At 45.0% G+C, this 21,979-nt stretch overlaps 1 long non-coding RNA gene across 1 annotated transcript in view; it reads left to right on the forward strand.

Moving 5' to 3' along the window:
* The window catches only part of LOC142290498 (uncharacterized), a 137,492-nt gene that overhangs the window by 47,442 nt on the left and 68,071 nt on the right, over positions 1-21,979 (forward strand). The window contains exon 2 of the long non-coding RNA XR_012750323.1: positions 12,116-12,186. This is a non-coding gene — a long non-coding RNA (uncharacterized LOC142290498). The remainder of the gene's footprint in view (positions 1-12,115; positions 12,187-21,979) is intronic.

Below are 21,979 nucleotides of genomic sequence, written 5' to 3' on the forward strand. Positions count from 1 at the left end.
GCAGCTCCACTTCCGCATTGAGTTTGGCACTGGAGAGAGCTTCTTGTTTTCGCACATGACAAAGTGAGGAGTATGAAGGAGGTTGGCTGAATGCCAAATCTCAATAACTAAAGCCTGCTTTACACGTTGCAATTTCGCATACGATTTCGTATGCGATTTGCAACGCCCCCATCGTATGTGTGGCACGTTCAATTTGTTGAACGTGCCGCACATACGAGTAACCCCCGTCACACGCACTTACCCGTGCATACGACCTCGCTGTGGGCGGCGAATGTCCACTTCCTGGAGTGAGAGGGACATTCGGCGTGACAGTGTTGTCACACGGCAGCCGGCCAATAGAAGCGGAGGGGCGGAGCTAAGCAGGACGTAAACATCCCGCCCACCTCCTTCCTTCCACATTGTGGGCCGGGAGCCGCAGGACGTAGGTAAGATCTGTTCATCGTTCCCGGGGTGTCACACACTGCAATATATGCTACCCCGGGTACGATGAACAATCTAACGTGCAATTCTATAGACAGGTACGATGTCTATGCGATGAACATTTTAACGTTCAATCGCAATCGCACGTACCTGTCACACACTGCAATGTACTTACAATGCCGGATGTGCATCACTTACGATGTGACCCCGCTGACACATTGTAAGATACATTGCAGCGTGTAAATCGGGCTTAAGCCAGCACCATTCTCTGGGTGTGAATCAGCTGTTATGGAGAAGGGGTCTGGTTTAGCTATTGAAATGAGCCAACTAGCCTCCTCCTTAAAGTTTTCTCGTCACTGGCCAACACAGGCAGCTGTCTGAAACCCAACATGTAAATTTAGCTGATGAAGACCGGCACTAACAGCAGATCAACCCTGGAGCCTTGATAATTAAACTGTATTAGTAAGTTGTATGTATTTTATTTTTTTAAACACATGTAATAAAAGATTTCCAGTAAAACAACCTCTTTAGCTTTAGAGAATCTTAACTACTGTATAGGGCAGTTATCCCCATCTTTTGTGACCTTGAGAGCCACATTCGGATCTCAGAGAGGGTCGCGAGCCACATTTAGTTCCTAACCCTCACAATAGTTACACACAGAGCCCCCATTACCAGTATAGTGACAGCCAAAGCTTTTCCACAGAAATCACTATATCGAGGCAGTATACCAATATCCAGGGGTTCTTGCCTCAATTCAGACCTATTCTTCTGTGTGAAGATTCTCACAAATGTCACCAGTTGGAGACCTGTTCTTCATAGCTGTTTGCAAGACCTGGTGGAAATGTACCTAGCTGGCAGTCAGCTGTGAGCCACACATTTTGAATCCACAAGCTCTATGTGACTTCTTAGCCAGAGTGTCACGTCTCCACCAGAATCTGCTGCTGTGATTTCTGCTCTAACTGCAATATGATGCCGCATTCCCATGGTGGGCACTGACGGTGATATAGGTGGAATCAGTAACAGTAGCTTTGGTGAGCGCAGTCTCCGCCCATTCTCCTAGCTTGGTAGGCTTTGGACTTGCAGTACCACTGACTGACTGTAGTGGTGTGTGCCTTCCAGGTGAAGTAATCAGCTTCCAGCTTATTGAAAGGCACCACACCCTTCTTATACCTTCAGTGGTCTTCTGCTCCTTGCCAGATATATTCTAGTTATTACTGTTTGTCTCTGGTTCACGCCCTGCTCTGTATATTTATTCCCTGTGTTTTGACCTCTGCCTGCTCTATGACAACTCTCCTGCCTGCCGTTTTTGTACTTTGCTGCCATCTCCGGTTTGACCTTAGCCTGACTACTACTATTTCCTGACTACGCCCTTGCCTGCTGATTTTGTCTCTTTTCTGTACCTCTTGGTTTGACGCTGCCTGACGACCATTCTTCCTTGGAATGCAGCCTTCCATAGGCAGCAACCTGCTGGACCCTGTAGTTATTCCAGATCCTTGTACAGGGGTTAAAAGGTTTTGGGGTTTTCGGGATCCTGCTTGGTGGGCGGCTTGCCTCTAGTCTGTCTGTGGTCCTGGGCAGACGTTACACAGAGGTTGGGGACCCCTGCTATAGGGAGTAGGTACAGAAGTTAGAGTCCCACTTGACTTCCTCTACTGAAATATGCTCCAATGCCAAATCCTTCAAAAGAAAACCATGACAGTACTATGAACAGTAAGTGATGGTTAGGGAACTTTAAGACATTGGACATTCAAGTTAGAATTACACATGCAGATTTTGATTCTGTTTTCGTCACAGACTTTTCTTATTTTTTTGCGCCAAAGACAGAACTGGATCCCAATGAAAAAGTGTGAGGTAATGTCTAAAGCGGGCTTTATACGCTGCGACATCGCTAGTGATCTCGTGAGCGATAGCACCCGCCTATGTCGGTGGCGCGTCACGAGGTGATCGCTGCTGTAGTGAACATTATCGCTACGGCAGCGTCACACGCAATTATCTTTTTACTGACGTCGCTGTGGTCACTGTGGCCGCCTTACAATCTCTCCTTTAAGGGGGAGATTCGTTCAGCCTCACAGCAGCGTCACTAAGCGGCCGCCCAATAGAATCGGAGGAGGGGCGGAGATGAGCGGCTGGAACAGCCTGCCCACCTCCTTCATTCCTCATATGATGTTGTTCCTCGTTCCTGCGGTGTCACACATAGCGATCTGTGCTGCCTCAGGAACGACAAACAACCTGCGTTCCAAACGAGGAACGATTTTTTAAAAATGAACGACGTGTACACGACGAACGATTTTACAGCTTTTTGCGGTCACTACTGATCACAAAAAGGTGTCACATGCACCGGCATCGCTAACGAGGCCGGATGTGCGTCACCAACACCGTGACCCTGACGATATTTCGTTAGCGAAATCGTTGTGTGTGAATGGGCCTTAAGCTCACATCTGCATCAGAGGCCTTCCTTAAAGTTGAAATCACTGCAGATTCTATCAAATTTGCCTTTGTAAAGCAGGCAGTAGTAATTACAGTAAAATGATGGTGACAATTGAGCCCTATTTGGTATCCACTGTGTCATGGATTCAGCAGACTCCAGCATTCTCTTTTTTTATCCCTACAACAGAACAAAAACCTGGAAATAATATCTCATGTGAACCCAGCCCTATACTTCTACAAATTAAAGTGTTATCTGGAGCATCCCCCAACTCTTAAAAGATAATCTCTGGTAATCCAAACCCATACCATCATCAATCAGCTCACTTTCTATGAAGTAAAAATACATATCTTGAATGATTTTGTTTCTAAGGATAGAAGAGACTTAATTTTATGCAAAGTGCAGCAATTCTCTTTAGCAAGCATGCACACAGTGTAATATATAGTGTAGGAGTTTGGAACTGTGGAAATAATTGTCTCGCTCAGTGTGCTTTTTATTCAGTGTTAGTTTGTGGAAATTGCCAGGCAGTTGAATCCATTAGTTCAGAAAAGCGAAAAATAGAGCTATCTCAATTTTCAGCATGTTTGCTGAAGAAGAATGTGCTGAAAATTGGTTCATTGTCTTCCTTTTGTTGTATAATAGTATTGTTTTCATGTTTTATGTGCCCCTTGAAGAGTGCAATTCTAATTTAGCTTTTGAGCCAGACAGCATTGACTCTGAATATCTATACATTAAGTTACAATGCTATAAAAAGCTGTACAGTGGCACTGCCTGGCATACTAAGACTAGAAGCACAATAAAAATAGGTTTGATCAACTTTTAACTATTTTACCTTTGTATATCCATGTGAAACGACAGGCAACACGACTTACTGACATATTTTACATGCCCCAATATAAAGTACATCATATGCATTGTACAGACAAAGCAGGCCAATCTATAATGGAAGTCAATCAAGCATTTTTCTGGAAAATCTTCTGGAAAATTGCTTCAGTTCCTCATTGACTTCCATCATACTCGGTACTCGAGTCGCGTCTCTCGAGCATCCAACTGTTCATTATGAGTACAAAGGACCCAAGCATGTTAGTGCTCACTCATCACTAATAGTAACTAAACATTTTGTTTCTTACGCTATGTTCACATGTGACATCTTTTTTGTCAGTGCATCTTGAGTGCATCGCAGCAAAAACGCAATGCGTTTTTACCGCGTTTTGCCCAGGGCGTTTTTTAAGTCAAATCTATTGACTAGAAGGGCTCAAAAACGCTGAAAAAACGCAAAAAAATTGACATGCTGCATCTTGGCTGCATCTTGAAAAACACAACCAAGATGCAGCCAACAAAAGATACCCAGTGTGGACAGCAAAATAGAAATCTCATAGACTTTGCTGGGAGAAGGAAATGCATGCATTTTGGTGCGTCTCTGTGACTTCAAAAAACGCAGCAAAAGATGCCATGTGTGAACTTAGCCTTAACATTATCAGAACACGTCAAGAAAAGAAACTTTCAACATATCTTATTAGAGGAAAATGCAGCTTTTCCTCTCATTAGTCACTTTTTGTCTCCTGCACCAGGGGCAGACATACCACCAGTAGAGCCGATGCAGCTGCACAAGGGCCCCTAAGGGTAGGAGGGCCCAAAGAGCTGCTGAAACATCTTATCTATCATAGATCCAGTGGCAGCATCTATGCTAAGAGAGGGAGGAGGCCGTACCTGACACATCTGTAGATAGGGGGCAGACTGCTATGCTGCTCTCTGCAAAAGTCTCTAGAAGGAATCTCCGTCCTCTCATCTAGGGTTGCTGCTGCCACTGGATATGTGATGCAGGTAACACACCATGGCAGAGAGAGAGTCGCTCATGCTGAGGCTGACAGTCCTGTGCTCCCTCTCTCCTCCTTCTGCAGGCCTGCAGGGGGGGAGGGAGGAGGTGACCTGTGTGCCATGGATAGAAGCCTTCACAGCTGCACACTCCTCTCCTCTCAATCCACGTGAGGTGAGTCAGAGAGAGATCTTTTACTCCCCTTGTACAGATCAAGATGAGAGGATTATGAAGACTTCTACACAGGCCACACAGAACAATTCCTCCCTTCCATAGCAGGCCATGCAGAGGGTGCAGAGAGGATATTGTGAGGGAGGAAGACAGAACTTGGTTTAGGCTATGTGCCAACGCTGCGGAAAATTCCCTGCGATTTTTCCGTGGAAATTTTGCGGATTTCTCAAATAACCACAGTACAGCGAGTCCCCAGCCATTTCTATGGCATTTTGGAAGTGCTGTGCCCATGCTGTGGTTTCTTCCGCAGCGGAAATAATGCGGATTTCCCAGCGGAAAAAACTGGCAACATGTCAATTATTCCTGCGGATTTTTCAGCACGATCCCATACTTACCTGCCTTGATAGAAGACACCGGAGTCACTTTCTCCGGTGTATAAGAGTCAGGAGTAGGCAGCAGGAGGTGGTGGGTGGGGCCTGCACAAGCTCCGGTCATGTGACAGCTGGAGCTAGTTCAGGCCCGCCCACCTTCTCCTTCAGAGTGCAGACAGACACGACCAGAAAGTGAAGTGCTGCGTGATGGAGGTAAGTATGAATTCCCCGATCCCCGATCACTCCAGCACTTGTTCTGCATTGAGGATGCAGTGCCGAAGCCATGGTACTGTATCCTCAATGCAGAATGACCGCAGAATATCCGCAGGACATTCCGCAATACAACCGCAGCATTAAAACACACAAAGTTGTGCTGCAGTTTTCTGGGAGCTCCTGTGGAATGTCCTGCGGATATATTCGCAGGACACTTTCCCCATGGGCACATAGCCTTAGTGGCCGCACGGCCACTGTAAAGGCCCTGTCACACACAGAGATAAATCTTTGGCAGATCTGTGGTTGCAGTGAAATCATGGACATATTGTTCCATTTGTCCACAGCCACAAACCTGGCACTGATTGTCCACAATTTCACTGCAACCACAGATCTGCCAAAGATTTATCTCTGTGTGTGACAGGGCTTAAGGAGTCAAAAAAGGCCCATTAGACTGTAACAGACACTGAACACACTGGGGGTCTCATCTTCTGTCAATCATATACTCTACTTTATGATCACATCTACAGTCATATGAAAAAGTTTGGGCACCCCTATTAATGTTAACCTTTTTTCTTCATAACAATTTGGGCTTTTGCAACAGCTATTTCAGTTTCATATATCTAATAACTGATGGACTGAGTAATATTTCTGGATTGAAATGAGGTTTATTGTACTAACAGAAAATGTGCAATCCGCATTTAAGCAAAATTTGACTGGTGCAAAAGTATGGGCACCTCAACATAAAAGTGACATTAATATTTTGTAGATCCTCCTTTTGCAAAAATAACAGCCTCTAGTCGCTTCCTGTAGCTTTTAATGAGTTCCTGAATCCTGGATGAAGGTATATTTGACCATTCCTGTTTACAAAACAATTCCAGTTCAGTTAAGTTTGATGGTCGCCGAGCATGGACAGCACGCTTCAAATCATCCCACAGATGTTCAATGATATTCAAGTCTGGGGACTGGGATGGCCATTCCAGAACATTGTAGTTGTTCCTCTGCATGAATGCCGGAGTAGATTTGGAGCGGTGTTTTGGATTATTGTCTTGCTGGAATATCCATCCCCTGCGTAACGTCAACTTCGTCACTGATTCTTGCACATTATTGTCAAGAATCTGCTGATACTGAGTTGAATCCATGCGACCCTCAACTTTAACAAGATTCCCGGTGCCGGCATTGGCCACACAGCCCCAAAGCATGATGGAACCTCCACCAAATTTTACTGTGGGTAGCAAGTGCTTTTCTTGGAATGCCGTGTTTTTTTTGCCTCCATGCATAACGCCTTTTTGTATGACCAAACAACTCAATCTTTGTTTCATCAGTCCACAGGACCTTCTTCCAAAATGTAACTGGCTTGTCCAAATGTGCTTTTGCATACCTCAGGCGACTGTTTGTGGCGTGCTTGCAAAAACGGCTTCTTTCGCATCACTCTCCCATACAGCTTCTCCTTGTGCAAAGTGCGCTGTATTGTTGACCGATGCACATTGACACCATCTGCAGCAAGATGAAGCTGCAGGTCTTTGGAGGTGGTCTGTGGATTGTCCTTGACTGTTTCACCATTCTTCTTCTCTGCCTTTCTGATATTTTTCTTGGCCTGCCACTTCTGGGCTTAACAAGAACTGTACCTGTGTTCTTCCATTTCCTTACTATGTTCCTCACAGTGGAAACTTGACAGTTTAACTCTCTGAGACAACTTTTTGTATCCTTCCCCTGAACAACTATGTTGAATAATCTTTGTTTTCAGATCATTTGAGAGTTGTTTTGAGGAGCCCATGATGCCACTCTTCATAGGAGATTCAAATAGGAGAACAACTTGCAAGTGGCCACCTTAAATACCTTTTCTCATGATTGGATACACCTGCCTATGAAGTTCAAAGCTCAATGAGGTTACAAAACCAATTTAGTGCTTTAGTAAGTCAGTAAAAAGTAGTTAGGAGTGTTCAAATCAAGAAATTAATAAGGGTGCCCATACTTTTGCACCGATCAAATTTTGATTAAATGCAGATTGCACATTTTCTGTTAGTACAATTAACCTCATTTCAATCTAGAAATATTACTCCATCAGTCCATTAGTTATTAGATATATGAAACTGAAATAGCTGTTGCAAAATCCCAAATTGTTATGAAGAAAAAAAGGTTAACATTAATAGGGGTGCCCAAACTTTTTCATATGACTGTATGATAAGCTGACAGCGATGAAGAACAAGCGTTATCTTTGCCCTGGAAATTGTCTCTTTAGGGAGGGAGTAGAGAAGGGATAGTGTAATTTAGGCATGTAGGCAGGGATTCTAGCCTTTCAGATCTTGTTGCTGCTACTTTAACCCAAAAGTCCTTTTCGGGGCTAAATCTAATTTACACTGTTTCTCTAATAATACCTTAGCTGCAATTAGTGTTGGGAGAGCTACAGGAGAAGGGATAGTGTATTAGAGGCAAGTGGGCAGGGATTATAGCCTAAGGGGTACTTTGCATGCTGCGACATCACTAGCCGATGCTAGCGATGCCGAGCGCGATAGTATCCGCCCCCATCGCACATGCGATATCTTGTGATAGCTGCCGTAACAAACATTATTGCTATGGCAGCTTCACACGGCAGCTTCACACGCACTTACCTGCCCTGTGACGTCGCTCTGGCCGGCGACCCGCCTCCTTCCTAAGGTCCGGTCGTGTGGCGTCACAGCGACACCACACGGCAGGCGGCCAATAGATGCGGAGGGGCGGAGATGAGCGGGACATAAACATCCCGCCCACCTCCTTCCTTCCGCATTGGCGGTGGAGGCAGGTAAGGAGATGTTCCTCTCTCCTGCGGCTTCACACACAGCGATGTGTGCTGCCGCAGGAACGAGGAACAACATCGTATCTCCTATTGGTGCGACATTATGAAAATGTCCGACGCTACACAGATCACCGATTTACGACGCTTTTGCGATCGTTTATCGGCGCATCTAGGCTTTACACGTTGCGACGTCGTTACCAGCACCGGATGTGTGTCACTTTCGATTTGCCCCCGACGATATCGCAGTAGCGATGTCGCAACGTCCAAAGTACCCCTTACAGTCCTTGCTGCTGCAACCTAAAACCAAAAGTCATTTTCAGTCCTACATATATTACAAGTGCATCTCAATAAATTCGAATATCATCAAAAAGTTAATTTATTTCAGTAATTCAATAAAAAAGTAAAATGCATATATTATATAAAGTCATTACAAACAGAGAAATCTATTTCAAGCATTTATGTCTGTTAATATTGATTTTGATATTGATATTGACTTTGTATACTATATGTGTTTCCCTTTTTGTATTGAATTACTGAAATAAATTAACTTTTTGATGATATTCAAATTTATTGAGATGCACGTGTGTGCGTGTGTGTGCGTGTGTGTGTGGGTGTGTGTGTGTGTGTATATATATATATATATATATATATATATATATATATATACACACGCATACACACACACACACACACTGTGTGCAGAATTATTAGGCAAGTTGTATTTTAGAGGATTTTTTTATTATTGATCAACAACTATGTTCTCAATCAACCCAAAAGACTCATAAATATCAAAGCTTAATATTTTTGGAAGTTGGAGTGGTTTTTTTTTTTAGATTTGGCAATCTTAGGAGGATATCTGTTGATGCAGGTAACTATTACTGTGCAGAATTATTAGGCAACTTAGTAAAAACCAAATATATTCCCATCTCAATTGTTTATTTTCACCAGGTAAACCAATATAACTGCACAAAATTTCTGACATGCAAAAACAAAACCCCAAAAAATTAGTGACCAATATAGCCACCTTTCTTTATGATGACACTCAACAGCCTACCATCCATAGATTCTGTCAGTTGCTTGATCTGTTTACGAACAGCATTGCATACAGCAGGCACCACAGCCTCCCAGACACTGTTACAAGAGGTGTACTGTTTTGCCTCCCTGTAAATCTCACATTTTATGAGGGACCAGAGGTTCTTTATGGGGTTCAGATCAGGTGAACAAGGGGGCCATGTCATTATTTTTTCATCCTTTAGACCTTAACTGGCCAGCCACGCTGTGGAGTAGTTGGATGCATGTGATGGAGCATTGTCGTGCTTGAAAATCATGTTTTTCTTGAACGATACTGACTTATTCCTGTACCACTGCTTGAAGAAGTTGTCTTCCAAAAACTGGCAGTAGGTCTGGGAGTTGAGCTTCACTCCATCCTTAACCCAAAAAGATCCCACAAGTTAATCTTTGATGATACCAGCCCATTCCAGTACCCCATCCCCACCTTGCTGGCGTCTGAGTTGGAGTGGAGCTCTCTACCCTTTTCTGATCCAGCCTCTGGTCCATCCATCTGGCCCATCAAGAGTCACTCTCATTTCATCAGTCCATAAAAGCTTTGAAAAAATCAGTCTTAAGATATTTCTTGGCCCGGTTTTGACGTTTTATCTTATGTTTCTTGTTCAAAGGTGGTGGTTTTTCAGTCTTCCTTACCCTGGCCAAGTCCCTGATTATGGCACACCTTGTACTTTTTGATACTCCAGTAACGTTGCAGCTCTGAAATATGGCCAAACTGGTGGCAAATGGCATCTTGGCAGCTTCACTCTTGATTTTCCTGAATTCATGGGCAGTTATTTTGCTCCTTTTTTGCCCAACATGCTTCTTGTGACCCTGTTGACTATTTGCCATAAACGCTTGATTGTTCGGTGATCACGCTTCAAAAGTTTGGCAATTTCAAGGCTGCTGCATCCCTCTGCAAGACATGTCACAATTTTGGACTTTTCAGAGCCCGTCAAATCTCTCTTCTAACCCATTTTGCCAAAGGAAAGGAAGTTGCCTAATAAGTATGCACCCCTTATATAGGGTGTTGATGTCATTACACCACACCTCTCCTCATTACAGAGATGCACATCATCTGAGTTACTTAATTGGTAGATGACTCTCAAGCCTGTACAGCTTGGAGTAGGACAACATGTATAAAAATTATCATGTGATCAAAATACTAATTTGCCTAATAATTCTGCACATAGTGTATCTACACACTCCCTGACAGAAGTTCTGTCGCTTATCCATGTTATGTAAATAAAAGCTTATAACCTGACTTTAAATTCATCCATTGGTTTTTATAAATTACTCTTTTGAAAGCTGAAACCTTCCCAAATTTGGTTTAGGTTATGAAAATAAAGTTGCTGGAAAACTGACATATTGGTCATTTAATGAACACAGCAATTGGCAGTACAAAAGTTTTGTCACCCACAGCACATAGCCAATATTTGTAATGGCAATGAAAAATATTCAGGAATAGTTAGACATTTTGTAGCACATCATAATTGTAAGGTGGATAGTCCAATTTGGTTTGGATTAGAGAAAGTAGATTGCCCTATCAGGGGAGGGGATTGGAGAAAAAACTATTAGTCAGTGAGGGGTATTCTCATTACAAATAAGGGGTATTCTCATTACAAATAAGCTGAGCAGCAGCACTCAATGTCAGGCAGCAGCTGCAAAAGCAAACAAGATTTTAGGGTGTATAAAAAGAGAGATTAGATCCCGTGATCCCAACGTATTGTTACCCCTCTATAAATCACTTGTAAGGCCACATCTGGAATACGGGATCCAGTTTTGGGCTCCACATTTTAAAAAGGACATTCAGAAGTTAGAGTCAGTTCAAAGGCGGGTAACTAGACTACTACAAGGAATGGAAGGCCTCCCATATGATGACAGGTTGAAAAAGTTAGATATGTTTAGCTTAGAAAAAAGACGTCTCAGAGGAGATCTCATTTATATGTATAAATACATGTGTGGTCAATATAAAGGACTGGCACATGACTTATTTCTTCCAAAGACAGTACTAAGGACCAGGGGGCACTCACTGCGAGTGGAAGAAAAGCGATTCCGACAGCTAAATAGGAAGGGGTTCTTTACAGTTAGAGCAGTCAGACTGTGGAATACACTACCACAAGAGGTAGTAATGGCAGATACTATAACAGCTTTTAAAAAAGGGCTGGATGATTTCCTCAGTACACAAAACATTGTTGGTTATAAATGACTTAGTGACTAAATGTAGAACTGGTGGAGGAAGGTTGAACTAGATGGACCTAGGTCTTTTTTCAATCTAAGTAACTATGTAACTATGTAACCTTAATACAAAATATCCCAAAGGTATGAATTATAGAGACGACATCACAATAATGTGATGGTTTGCAAATGAAGAAGGGAAGAATGAAAGGGAGAGAGAAAGAAGGAAAGAAAGAAGGGAAAAAAAGGGATTTTTTTTTTCATTGAATGCAAAATATTATTTTGATTATTTCAGTATTGATTGTTAAAGCAGACTTTGTATGGATCTATAATTTTGTACATGTATAATCAGTGGTATTTATGTTATAAAGTAATCTTTCTTGATCAATGTGAAGTCCTTTTGTTTTTTCCATCCTATTACTTGAGTAACATTGGTAACTTTTTCTATGTATACACATACAGGGATTAATTCCCAGAATTGAAGCAGGTGTAAATGGTTAACTGTTGATTTTTTTTCCTGGGTGGGCAGGTCTTTTGGCTTTAAACATTTGTTGTACCATGTGGAATTTGTATTCAGTGAACAAGGGCATTTTCCAGAAATGCGTTTGAATATATTTTATTTGACCACCATGGATTTTAAAATGGAACAATAAAGTGTTTGAATTTTATCCGGAGAACCCATATTCTTCTTTTTTCTTCTGTAGTTACCAAAAATCCATGGTTTTGAGATGGGTCTCCAGGGAATATACTACAGGTGGAGTATTTAACCATACTGGTGAGTATAATTTTTTTCTTTCTCTTTCTACTTGTCCAGTTCAAAACCCTAACCATGACATACAAAGGCATCCGCAACCTCCATACATCTGTGACTAAAGGCTGCTTTACACGCTACGATTTATCTGACGATCTCATGAGCGATGTGACACGCCCAAATCGTAGTTACGATTTGCCGAGATCGCACATAGGTCGTTTATTAGCGATCACACGTAACGATCGCACATGCGACACAAAATCGTTCAGCGATATATTCTTCGACCAAGGCAGTCGTGTGGATGTTGTTCGTCGTTTGCAGGGCGTCAAACGTACCAATATGTCTGCTGCGAGCCAAACGACGAACAACATTTTGAAAATGAATGACGTATTAGCGATCAGCGATTTTCAACCTATTTGAGATCGTTCGGAGTCGCACGTAGGTGTCACACGCAATGACGTCGCTAACGATGCCGGATGTGCGTCACAAAAACTTTGACCCCGCCGACATATTGTCAGATAAATCGTAGCGTGTAACGCCGGCTTTAGTCTCCCGGTACTTACTTGCACGTAACCTACTGTTCCTCACAAGATCTCCTTCTTTACTCCCCTCACATCTCCTTTTCCCACAATCACATCCAAGATTTCTCCTGTGCATCCCCTATACTCTGGAAGACTCTGCCACAACATATTTTGCCTACCTTGAAAAGCTTCAAAAGGAACCTGAAGACCCACCTCTTCCGACAAGCCTACAACGTGCAGTAACGCTCAGTCCACTATAGCGCCGCACGACCATCTCCACCCTCACTTACTGTATCCTCATCCATCCCTTGTAGACTGTGAGCTCTTGCGGGCAGGGTTCTCTTTCCTCCCGTACCTGTCTCTGCCTTGTTTTGGTTATGATGATTGTACTTGTCCCTATTATGTGTATCATTTTCCATATGTAAAGTGCCATGGAGTAAATGGTGCTATAATAATAAATAATAATATATGGGAGCTAATTGTCACAGGTGACAGTCATGTGGTTTCTGGCTATAGTTGGTCACAGTGTTTGGCTGCACATAATGCTTCCGAACTTTATACTGTTCCTGCTATCAGCATTCATTGTAATAAGTAGCTTTCCAGCTGGATTTTCATCTCTCCCCCTTTTGCACCCAGCTACTGATAATCAGTATTTTTTGATGCTTTAAATACTCTCTTCTACCTTGGACTGCTACTGGTGATATTATTCAGTTCATTCTAGCTCTGGTTGCAAGCAGGTAGCTTGCTCTCATCTGTAGTATCGTTGCTGACCTCCTGCCTGTGTCATCTGCTGGTAAGTAGTTCATGCTTTTTCCCCCATGTGTCCCCCTTGTGTCTTCCTTTAGCATTTAGTGGGGTTGTTGAGGAGCTCATACCTCCATTCCCTATTTAGGGTCCAGCAATAGGGATACCTAGGGTCAGGTATCTGGCTTGGCGCATAGGTGCGGAACCTATATAGGGTGGTGAGGGACCCCAGGGACCAGCTGTAGGTTGTCAGGGGTCACCATCTCCCCCTTCCCTAGACGCAGGGATCCTCTTCCCTTACCTTTCACCACTTACTTGGTACTTCCCTGTACCTAGTGTGACATTATCACCAGCCAACAAAAAAAACAAAAAAAACCCCAAAACTGAAACGTGTTTTTTTTTCTTAAAAGAAAGGCAAATATTTTTGTCTTTTTTTTTCTCCTCATGGATCCTGTTGCCGCATTGGGTCAGTGGCTGCCGGGTCTATCCCTGGAGGTTGCAGACCTTAAGTTAGCTGTGCAGCAGAAGCAGCGGTTTGAGACTCCTGATGTTGGGGATTCTGCGAGTAGGCAGGTCCAGCCGGAGCCCAAAATTGCTCTCCCACACAGGTTTGCAGGTGGTAGAGACAATTTTTTTTTTCTTTAAGGAAGCGTGTAAACTGCACTTTACACTTCGGCCTTACTCCTCTGGAGATGAGAAAAAGCGAGTGCTGATTGTGATCTCACTGTTGCAAGGGGATCTGCAATCCTGGGCTTTCTCTTTGCCACATGGCTCAAGTTGTCTCTGGTCGATGGATTAATTTTTTTGATGCCTTGGGTCTTATTTAAGATGAACCTGACAGAGTCTCTTTGGCTGAGTCCAGGCTGCATCGCCTCCAGCATGGGGATCAGTCAGTGAAAATTTATTGTTCAGAATTTCATAGATGGGGAACCGATGGAATGACCCAGCTCCCAGAAGCCAATTCTCTCAAGGCCTTTCAGAGAAAATGCAAGATGCTTTGATGATTTACAAAACTCCTGTATCCTTGGAGGCTGCGATGTCCTTGGCTATTCATGTGGACAGACACCTCCAAGATTGACTAGTTAGACCACTTTCCCCAGAGACCCTTTCTCGGGGCAGTACCATCTCTTCCTTTCCTTTCGCCGTTCGCTTGGTACTTCCTCATACTTAGCGTGACACACCGGCCTGAAGACATGGTATGGGCAGTGCAGAAGTGGCTCCATCCCAATGGAGTAAAGGCAAACCAGCAGTTCCTTGCATTTCCTAACTATTACCACCAGTTCATCCTCCAATTTTCATCCTAGATTCTTCCTATCATGGCCCTGATCTACAAGGAGGCAAATTCCAAGATGAGGACTCCAGAAGCTAAGAGTGTATTTGTTGCCCTCAAGCAGGTCTTCTCTTCAACTCCAGCACTGCATAGACCGGAAATTAATAGGCAGTCCCTTCTAGAGGTGGATGCTTCTACCTCCAGTGCTGGTGTGGTTCTCATGCAGAAGTCTGCTACCGGTAAGATGGTATACTGTGGTTTCTTTTCCAGGGCCTTCTCTCTTTCTGAGGGCAACTACTCGATTGGCGACCTCTTGGCAATCAAGATGGCACTGGAGGAGTGGCGATGCCTACTAGAGGGAGTGGTGCATCCAGTCATCATCTAAACCAACCACAGAAATTTGGCTAACCCCCAGTCAGCTCAAAGACTTCGATATTGCTCTGCACTTCTGTCCGGCCAAGAAGAAAGTCAAGACAGATGCACTGTCTAGGTACATTCTATCTGCCAATCAAGTGGAAGAGCCGCAACACATTATTGAGTTTTCCAGTAGCTCCAGTAGACATGTCTCGAGTCCCCCCCGGAAAAATATTCGTCTTCATTCCAAGTTGGCCAATCAAGCTGCGCAGAAGAAGTCCATCCAGCTGATCTTACCGAACCGGGGAACCGATTGGAAACCAGAGCACCAGGAGGGGTACTCAGACCCAGTACAAAGCCCTGAACCTACAGGGCCGAGTCAAATCAAATGATTGCGGACTGGACTTTAGGACCTATTCCACACAAGACCCGTTAGAAGACAACAGCCCAACCATACAGGGTAAAGCCACCGCCAAGGCATAGAGACCCAAAGGGCCAGCGTCTGCGGGCAAACGGGCTCCAACGGCATCTACAAGTCGGGGAGCGGACTACCGTTGCTTAGGCATAGGAGTCAAACATTCATACAAAGAGGCGCAGGAGAAAGGCGGAAACCACCAACCTATTCTGGGAGAAGCTGCAACCGGCTGCGGGCCCCGTTCATCACCCCGTTTGGTTTACCGGAGACTCCAGTGTATTGTGTCATAGTGAGTACACCAGTGCCTTCGGGCCGCGCACCGTGCCGCACAGCATCAGCACCCAGCACGCACCCGCTCCCACGCCTCGGCACCTCCCTCGGGCCACCGGGACCATCGCTCCCCTGCCCATGGAGGGGTCAACACCAAGTTGCGCAACACCGTCCCCGGGAGGCCTAGTTAACGGCAGCAGTGGTGTCCATCCATTCACCACAACCCGTGGGTGGTGTCACGAACTTATACCCCAAATCAAACCGCCGCGGCCCCGGCCGTGGAACTCCCTGTCAAGTCCCTGCGTGTATCGCCAACTCCTTTGCAGAGCGACGTGACCCCCAGGTCCGTGAGAGGCTCGAGCCAACACCCACCGTACGAGCACCGTATGAGCGTATCCTATCGGCCATCTCTGCTATAGCAGTCGATGCTGCATTGTACCCCATCGGCCAAGCCTGCTGTACCGAACGCTACTGCATCATACCATAACGGGGGAGCCTGTCTCATCTGAAACTATCAGTGTCATTATCCCCAGGGCCAGCTGTCATAGCAGTGAGTCTCCTCGAGTGGCACCTGATTTCCACCTGCAGCGCAACACCCACACCATCAGGGGCTCTCGTGAAATCCTGATGTGAGCCATAGTATAGTCCCTCAAGTATTCTGTGTGCTGTGGTCCAGTGGGTCCACTCCCCACTCACACCCACGAGCATTATGCTAGGTCTCATGAATGCCTGTGTTTGTTGCGTTGCCACCTGCTAGCTGTATGGTTTTATTTTTGAAAATAAAACATGTAGCAAGAAAAGTATTTTGTTTTTCTGGGCCGCATGCTGGTCCTCAAAGAATTATGAGTGAGGGCTGTCCGTTGGCTCTCCAAAATTTATGGCTAAAGTCCGCCTGATGTTCCTCCAAAATTGATGATTGATGGCCCTCCAAAATTTATGACTAAGGCGGGCTTTACACGTTGCGACATCGCTACCGATATATCGTCGAGGTCACGTCATTAGTGACGCACATCGGCGCCGGTAGCGTCATCGCAATGTGTAAATCCTAGGTGCGACGATGAACGAGCGCAAAAGCGTAAAAAATCACTAATCTGTGTCACGTCGTTCATTTCCATAATGTCGTTACTGCTGCAGATACGATGTTGTTTGTCGTTCCTGCAGCAACTCACGTCGCTGTGTGTGAAAACGCAGGAACGACAAACATCTCCTTACCTGCGTCCCGCCGGCAATGCAGAAGGAAGAAGGTGGGCGGGATGTTATGTGCCGCTCATCTCCGCCCCTCCGCTTCTATTGGCCGGCCGCTTAGTGACGTCGTGGTGACGTTGCTGTGATGCCGAACGCACCTCCCCCTTGAAGGAGGGATTGTTCAGCGGTCACAGCGACGTCGCCGACCAGGTATGTGCGTGTGAAGCTGCTGTAGCTATAATGTTCGCTACGGCAGCAAGCACCAGATATCGCATGTACGACGGGGGCGGGTGCTATCGCGCTCGACATCGCTAGCAATTGCTAGCGATGTCGCAGCATGTAGAGCCCGCCTAAGGGACAGCTGATGGCCCTCAAAAAATTTGGAGTGAGGGCCACATGATAACCATGTTGATATGATGTAGGAGGAGAAGAAAGAGGACAAGAAAAATAATAAACCATGAACTATATACCCTTTTTGGGGTGGGAAGGAGTGCATGGGAATACACCAGAAAGACATGGAACATTTGAATTGGCTTTAGATTCCGCTGCTTTCATCTGCTGATATTGAGAAGTCAGGGTCAATCTAGGCCTTGTTCTTTTTGAGAACAGTCAGCATTTTCAGCTGACAGGGGAATGCGCCTATTAGTTATTATGCCCCCAACGGCACTAAATACCCATGGAATCAACTTAAGCAAGGTGGGAGCAGTGACTGAGGCCTGCGAGACTCAAATTTGCTTCAACTCCAAGTAAAAAAAAAATGCATTCATATAATGAGAGAAAGGCCAAAATGCACTTCTGTGAATAATTGGATAAAGCATTTGTGGTGTTCTTTCCCCAGGATGGATGGGAGACGTTTTTCCCACATGGTTCATGAATTTTCATTGGTGAAGGACTTGAAAGAGATAAAAAAAATGTTTTGAAGTCCCTGCTTTAGTCTATTTGAAGCCTTGCAGTTTCCTAATACTTTGATTATGTACAGGAGGAACTGCCACCCACCTTACCTGTAGCAAAATCAAAGTTCGATGTCTGAAGGTCCTTGCTGTGTCAGTTGTACCCTGAGTAGTGGCCTCAGATCCAGGACTCATTGATGTTGGCCACAGACGTCCCACTCCTTCTAAGTGTAAATATTTTCTAAGGCCCTACTCTACATGTGTTGCAGGTGTATTGGAGTACCTCCAACTACTATTTGGAAGCTATTGCACATAGTGCATATGCTTTACCAATCTAGGAGTCTCATTCCTTCTAAATGAAAACATGTTTTCTGAGGCCATCCTTTATGTGTATTCCACCATGTAGTGCAATCCTTCCTTTCAATTTTTGACAGGCCTTGCACTTAGAGCATAGGCTTCATCAGTGCAGCAGTCCCACTCCATACAAATGGGAAAAAAAATCAGAAATCTCATGTACATAATTCTTTTTTTTTACTGACTGAAATGGAAAACTGCTACATTTTTGAAAGAAGGATCATGTCAATGCTTTCAGCATTTTTGAAGCAAATTTTTCACAATTGAAACCTAAGAGAGTCCAAAAAGAGGTAGGGGATGAGGTTTTTTTTTCTCTTTTTTTTTAAATATATCTTATATACAAGTCATTATACAGGGAAGAATATTTCTTAACATTTTTTCCTGTAAAATCCTAATCTTCGATTTGGTATGTTTTTCGTCAGTCCGTAAAAGTGGTGTAATACTCTGACAAGATTGTTACCAGCTGGAACTTTTTGAGCACTTTTTCCAACCATTTCAGTTATTTTATTTCCCCCAGAGGGAGGGTCTGCTGGAAAATTGCTTAAGTTTTCCATTGACTTTGATTATACCATATTTTCTGGATTGTTAGATGCACTTTTTTCTTAAAAAAACGGGGAATAATTTGGGGGTGCATCTTACATAATGGACATGGCTTACCGGTGTGGCGGGGGTGGAGTGGGGTCATAGGAGGCAGGGTCGACGATGCTAAGGTTTTAGAAGAGCAGTGGAGCAGCTGAGGAGGGTCACAGGGCGGGCTCGGTGGTGTCGCGGTGGCAGGTGCCATTGATCTGTCAGTGGGCTGCGGGGTTGTCCCTGCAGTGGAGTGACTCAGGTGGGTCACAGGTGGGTGCATTGAGTTGACTGCGGGCTCCATTAAATTGTCCATAGTTAACATGATGGACTTCAAGAAAATGGGCACGGAGGCGGCGCGTGCACAGATTGCCGTGATGGACTTCAAGAAAATGGCAACGAAGTCCTATCTGTGCATGTGTTGTCTCCGCTGCCATTTTCTTGAAGTTCATCTCTTCAATCTCGGGTGATTCAATGGAGCCCGTATTCTGGTCAATGGCACCCGCCATCGAGACACCCCATCCTGTGGCCCTCCACTACAGTGACACCGCCCACAAATTAATGGTACCCGCCACCGAGACACCCTGTCCTGTGACCCTCCACTCCAGTGACACCGCTGGCAGAGCAATGACACCAGCTGCCAAATCATCCTATCCTGTGACCCTCCACTGTAGTGACACTGTCGGCAGATCTATGGCACCCGCCGCCGCGACACCAACAAGTCCGCAGTATCGCCGACCCGCCTGAGCCACACACCCCCTCTTCTGAGCCCACAGCATCGCTCAGCCTCTTCTGACCTTCCTGAGCCGCTCCACCACTGCCGCTCCCCCCTGGTGAGCATTTTGCTTTAGATGCACTAGGATGGACCCTCATTTTAACATTAAAAATTATTTTTTCCTATTTTCCTCCTCTAAATTTGGGGTGCGTCGTATAATCCAGTATGTCTTATAAAACAAAAAATATGGTACTCGAGACTAGCACCCGACGAGTCCAATTTGTAGGATTTGAGTATTGAGCACCGGATCATTTTAGTGCTCGCTCATCACTAGCTGTGACCAATACCCACCCAAGATGGCTGTGTCTGTATCTTTTATGTTTATTGCGGAAGAGGTAAAATTGGTATTTTGCTGTTGTCTTCAAAGTCTATACAGGACACTATTACAAGGAATAGAAGTAATGCACTAAGCACCATAACACCAGCCCTCATGATAAAGATTATCCCTTACTACCTACCGCACACTGACATGGATGGGATGAATTAAATGGGAGACAGAAATTAATGTATCCATATTATAGATGCAATACAGCAGGATGTATATACATTACACTGGGTACAGAGACTCTGTGATGTGAACAGCATCAGATGCCACCATGACAATCGGCGAGGTTAGAGCCAAACACTGTGTGACAGCATGAGTTCTTCCACTTTCTCTTCAGCAGGAAGCCACTCAACAAACTAGGGCTACTACATTCAGTTTTTGAAGTGGTTCGCTACTGATCATTTGAGCCTCGATTCATGCTGTTAACCCCTTCCTCACCCTTGATGTACTTATACGTCATAGAAGTGGGTCCTTTCCTGACCAATGACATATAGGTATGTCATGATGATCGTGGGGGATCCTGGCCTGTACCCTCGTGATCGCTGCCTGATCACCAGCTGATGTTACAGCCTCTAAATGTTGCGATCATTGCAATGGCAGAATTCAGGAGGCAGGGAGATTGATCCCATATTTCTTCTTGGCGATCAGGTTCCTGTAATGCGATGACAGGGACCCAATCACTGCCATGGTAACCCAAGATCGTCACCATGACGACCCTGGGTTACTGAGCTACGGATCGCCTCACAGACCATGCAGAATTCATGGTGTGTGAGGCGAACTGCAAATGTAGCGCCACTGAAGCCATCAGGGAGCTACAAAGTAATGCATCCCCACCAGGATGCAGGACCTACCCCCTAGGGACCCAGAAGACCAGTGCCGGTGCCCACAAACACTCCAGATAATCCCTGTTTAATCAACATCCCCCATAGAATGGTACCAGGCTAGGGTTGGACCAATGGATGGCCGTCTAGAGGTTGAGCCAATCTAGTCCACTAAACAACCAGGAGGGAAGGGCAGACAGTGGACAGTCAGACAATGGAGAGTGAGGAGTGAGAAGTGACAGTGAAAGAGAGCAGACGCACTGACAGGAGTGAACAGTGACCTGAGAGCCCAGGCGGTTAGTTGCCGGTAAAGTACGGTGGAGTGCTCCCAGAACTACGCACCAACGGGGTACAGAATCCTAGGTCAGGCAAAAGCTACAGGCAGACCTGAAAAAATCTGCACAGTGAGGGGACCATCAAGGATCTCACTGACCTTAAAATTCAGGACTCAGTAGCAAAGGGAGAATCGGGGATAGGACCAGAGACTCCAACCCCACAGGGTTCACATTACCGTCATACGGACTGGTGAAGAAGACAACCAGGAGGGGACCCCCAGCCACTCTACGCCACAGGGACCCACCAACCATAGACAGGTGCAGGGGAAAGAAGCCATCAGGTCACTAAACCGGCACTGGGACTACGGGGACCTGCGCTTGCAGTCAGTAAAAGAATCAGTTACACTGAAACTCCCATTGTGGCCTACCTTCTTTCAACGCCCGTTACATCACCTATCCTCTGGGGCCTGGCCCTGCTTGTGGAGGGCCTTACATCCAGGCTGCCACTAACACCAGCCCCAGTAGTAAAAACTGTGCAGTGGCGGCTCCATCCCTATAGCCGCAACACCGCAAGTGGTGTCACGTGTGAACATATTCAAATCCCCTGTAAACATTCCCCTTTTAAAAAGCACCCAGGGCACGGGACCAGGCAACGGCCACAAAGTGACATTCCCCAGTGATACACGCCCGGGACCGAGTACCCTATAACCCTGGGCGACACACAAGTGCAGCACTGACAGATCTCATCTACTGTAGTGATCTAGCACTGCAGTGGATTAGATCAGTGATCAGATCACTGAAAGTTAGTGTCCCATAAAGGGACTAAGTAAAAAAAGTTTTAAAAATGTGTAAAAATATAAAAAAAATCTGAAATAAAGAAGAAAAAAATTCCAATAAATATGTACTTTTATGTAAAAAGAAACAAAAAAACTATACATATTTGATATTGTCGCGTCTGTAACAACTTGAGCTATAAAATTGTCACACTAGTTAACCCCTTCCGTGAACACCGTAAAAAATAAAAAATGTAGCAAAAACTATGTCTTTT

The sequence above is a fragment of the Anomaloglossus baeobatrachus genome, chromosome 2, assembly GCF_048569485.1.
Source record: "Anomaloglossus baeobatrachus isolate aAnoBae1 chromosome 2, aAnoBae1.hap1, whole genome shotgun sequence".
Lineage (NCBI taxonomy): Eukaryota > Metazoa > Chordata > Amphibia > Anura > Aromobatidae > Anomaloglossus > Anomaloglossus baeobatrachus.